At 58.4% G+C, this 4,320-nt stretch overlaps 1 protein-coding gene across 1 annotated transcript in view; it reads right to left on the bottom strand.

Annotated features, from left to right (window-relative positions):
- Positions 1 to 4,320, bottom strand: part of SMTNL2 (smoothelin-like 2) — a 24,956-nt gene that overhangs the window by 19,552 nt on the left and 1,084 nt on the right. The window lies entirely within an intron of this gene.

Genomic DNA, 4,320 nt, shown 5'->3' with positions numbered 1-4,320 from the left:
GGGAAAGACTGAGGGTGAAACTATTTTCCCAGGAAATATGTATCTCTATGGGGGTGGGGGGGTCCTCCACAGATGCCTGTCCCTGCACGTTGCAGCCCCCTCAGCAACCCCCATGATGCCCCAGGGGACCAGGCGCTATACCAGACCGGGAAGTAATTTCTCTGCTGGTTAGATCCCTGCTAAAGGTTCTCCCGCAAAGGGAGGAGGGAAAGGGGCTGGGCTAATGCAGGCTGGGGTGTGGGGCCGAGCCCAGACTCCCAAGCTCCCCTGCCCTTCCCCTGTCCCTCACCTGGGGAAAGGGCTCTGCCCGTGCCTTAGGTCAAGGGGCAACGGGCTATTCTGAGACCACCCTCCAGCCCGTCATCACACAGACGGGGAAAGCAAGCCAAGGGGAGGCGGGTGGGGGGGAGCCCCTAAACCCACACCATGGCTAAAGGTAGTGGCAGAGCCAAAGTATGGGACTCAGGTCTCCTAACCCAATCCAGGGCTCTGTCCACAAAGTGCTCTGGCCTTCTACGGGCCAGAGAGGACAACTCAGGGCAAACTTGTCTTCTAGGACCTGGGTCAGTATGAGCCCCAGCCCCGTGGGATCTGTCTTAGCCAATGAGGGTGAGGAAAAGTCAGGGGACTGGGGTCACCCCCCGGGGGAACTTCACAGAACTCAGAGCTCTTCAGCCAAAGGGCTGGGCTGGAACGAGCTGTTCCCGCAGAGCCCCCAGTGGGCTACTGCTGTCCTTTGGTGGGGGCAGCCTGCCGGGGCCCTGCGGAAGGAAACCGGGGGGGGGCCTCCGTACGCTGGGACCGGGGCAGAAATCTGGGACCGGGGCAGAAATCTGGGACGGGGCAGAAATCGCCGGAGAGCCCTGAGGCTGGGGACAAGTCCTGTTGAGCTGGCCTGGTACCTCCCCCAAGATTCCCCACCTCGGCTTTGTTTTGAGAAGGGGGAGGTCCCCCATGAGGGAGCCCAGGCCTGGGAGACTTACGGGAAAGGCGGAAGGGTGATGAGTTAAGTCTGATTTCAGGGACCTTCTTATTGGAAAAGCTTTTAGATATTTTTGTGGGGGAAGGAAGACTATTTCAGAACTTCTGGGGGTTGCCTGACCTGCATGGGCCCATCCATGGGGACGAGGCCCACGCAGGACCAGAGCCCCATCCTGAGACAATTCACACTGCTGACCCGGCCCTCCTCCACTCACGCCACTGTTTGAAAAGACTTGATTCAAACTTCTCCCTAAAGCATTTGACTCTCTTATCGCACAGTGTGTCTGGGAAAGGAAGGCAGATAAGGCGAGTCTGGTTTCTTTCATGGTCGGGCCTCCGACACGGGGCTCCTGGCAGCTGTTCCTGGGGCCTCCGCTGCCTCTGGCACGGGGACCCAGTGGCTCCAGCTCAGCTGAGGATGACATTTCCAGGCCACAACTCTGGCCCAACCTGCTGGGGCCTGGGCCTGGCCTCAGGCTGCCACCATCCACCCCAGGCCCCAAGCTGACTCCCGGCTCCCTGCTCCCAGCCAGACAGGATTACTTGATCAAGCCTTCCCACACTGAGTTCAGGGAACATTTATGTGCTGGAGACAATCTACCTCCAATCCTTCAGTCCCCAGTTTGAAAGCAACTGAGTCTCTAAATGTCATCATTTGTTACAGAGGAGTGGCATGACTCCACCCTCTACAATGCCAGGTAGTACAACCATCCCTGGCTCATGTGGATGGGATGAGACTGCCCCACCCAGACCCCCACTACACAGACACAAAGTCTGAGAGGTCAGACACCCAGCAGCCTGGCGTGCGGCTGTGACTCTCTGTCCGTGGTCCACACTCCAGTCTCACCCTGAGCCCTGGCTCCGTATGTGTGACCAACCTCTTGATCACGTAGTGTTGGTCACAGCACACGAGGTAGAGCATGTGGATGGCTCCACACAGTCCCTCCTCTCAATGCCGGACACTGGCCTGGAGGCTGTGACAATGCGTCTGAGATGGAAGACAGCAAGCGAGATGGGGATTGGTGCTTCTGGGGTCAGCCCGGCGGCACCTGCCTCAGGCCCTGGGAGCCAGGGCTCAAGGGGTGCAGAGCCTCTGACCCAACTGGCGACTGTAGCCATGCTCCACCCACAGTGCTCAGCTACCCTTGCTGCTCATGCCCCTGGGTGCCTGGGTCTCCATCCTCACTCCCCAACAGGCTGATGTGTCCTCGCTGACCTCAGCCTCTTCTTGCAGGTGGGCTCCCTCTCCGGTTTGCTAAGAGTGGGCTCTCGGGTCCTCCTCACTCCCTGGCAGTTCCGTGGTCTGGTTTTTATTTCCTTCAGACTCTTTGCCTCTGCCCAGAGAGCTCCCTAATCTCCAGGCTTGCTCGCTCTCTGGGGCACCAGATCCATGAATCCACCTGCTCTAGGACAGCTTCACCTGGAGTTCCCATAGTCCCCTCACGTTCAGCACGACCTGGGTGGAACCCAGCATGTCCGCCCAGATCAGTGAGCCAGCAGTCCCCCAAGTCAGGGCTCCCCTCTGAGACTACCCCGTCTGCTCATTCCCCCTCCGAAACCCTGTCCAAGGCAGCCCCGCCACACACCACGGCCATGGCCCAGCTCAGACCCTTCCTTTCTCCTTGGACCATCACAATTAAGTTACCCACCTCCAGCCACCCTCCACCTTCCATCCACCCCTAAGAAGGCTTGCCAGACACAAAGAAGACTCTCGTCCCGACCTTCACCCTCCAACCCCTGACCAAGAGGACTAGCTTGGTGCTAGTGAACAATGGCTAATCTCCACTGACAAAAATCACGACTAGAGAGAATCCCCTCTCTCTGTGTGCATGTGTGTGTGTATGCACATATACACACACACATCTACATGTATATGTGACTCTGACATTATTTTTTTAAATTTGAACAGCTGCTCCTATGAGCAGACAAACAGCAAATGCATGTTCAAATAAAACCTCAAAAACAACCGATGACACAGTTGATGAGGCACGTGTGAGCTCACACTGGTGATTTTAGACCGTGGTCATGTAGAGTGTCATGTTCATAAGACAGACTTAAGTGTATCCACATTTCCAGACACTTCACATGGAGCACTGGGACGCTCCCGGGTTCTGCCACCAGGGCATGTTTAAGAACTTCTTACAGGCTGGACAAAGCCCAGCTCCTCTGCCCAGCACACTGGCATTTGTCACTGTCCACTCCACTCGCATACCTCGAGGCTGCACGCTCACCAGTGAGTACTTTCAGCCTTTCTGAGGCTTTGTGCATAGCCCCCACCCCATCCCCATCTGCACCAGTAGCAGCAAGCCCCAGGCCCCCAGCACAAAGCCTTGCTGGGATATCCACTGAGAAGGGACTAACTGCTGTGTTTGGAGCAAAACATCTCTGGCTGCCCAAACTTGGTATAGGACCATCTCCCAGCCTAGACAGGACCTCCAGGGGGAAGACCCAAACTGATGCCCTCCTCCAGGCCCCCTGAGGTCCAGCCCAGCCCACAGCAGGAAATCTGAGTGCCCCACGGATTACACCAAGGAGAGAGCAGGTGCAGGCTACACAGCCCCAGATCCTGGGAACCCAATCCCAGAGCGCATATCTGATCAGGATGGAAAATCTCACCCAAGGGCCACTGCACACACCATGGAAACATTCTAACCGCTCTGGGTGGCCCATGCGCAAGGTAGTGACTGGTCCACGTCGGCCTCCGCCCCATCCCCACGTGGTGTGGGCCTCTGGCTAGTCACTGACCCCAGAAATCTAGCACCGCTCAAGGCCGGTTTCCACTTCTCTGCCTTACGGTAAGGGATTTGCCCCCTGCGATGCAGAGTTCCCAAACACCGCTGCTGATCGCGCCCCCTCGGCTCCCCTCCCCACCCATCCAGGGGCCTGAGTTCTCAATCTGGGTTAATCAATAACCAGAGCCGTCAGGCCTCAGTGAAGCGGCAACGCAGGGGAGCGGGAGCGTGAATGGACGGTGGGGGGCAGGCAGGCGTGTTGTCCATTCCAACACGCCCCGCGTGGCCCCAGGCAGTGCCGAACAGTCAGGGGCCGGACTTCGGAGCCCAAGCCCTTGGTGTCATGGGACAGAGGAGAGAGGGAGACAGGACTCTGAGCAAACAGAGTCTGGCTCTAAAAAAGGGAGGGGGACCAAGACAGGTGCAGCTGACAGGCTAAGCCGTCCTCCCCCCGCCCTCTCCAACTCCGGAGGGCCGGCAGGACCCCATCACCTAGTCCGAGTGGCCGGTAAAGGACCCAACCCCGCAGACGCGGACGGACGCAGGTAGTCGGGGCGAAGGGACGGCACCCGGCTCGGAGCCCCACTCCCTGGCGCCAGGGCACGCG

This window comes from Mandrillus leucophaeus, unplaced genomic scaffold, assembly GCF_000951045.1.
Source record: "Mandrillus leucophaeus isolate KB7577 unplaced genomic scaffold, Mleu.le_1.0 Scaffold212, whole genome shotgun sequence".
Lineage (NCBI taxonomy): Eukaryota > Metazoa > Chordata > Mammalia > Primates > Cercopithecidae > Mandrillus > Mandrillus leucophaeus.
The sequence above is the reverse complement of the archived record's forward strand: the minus strand, read 5'-3'. Positions and strand labels throughout refer to the sequence as shown.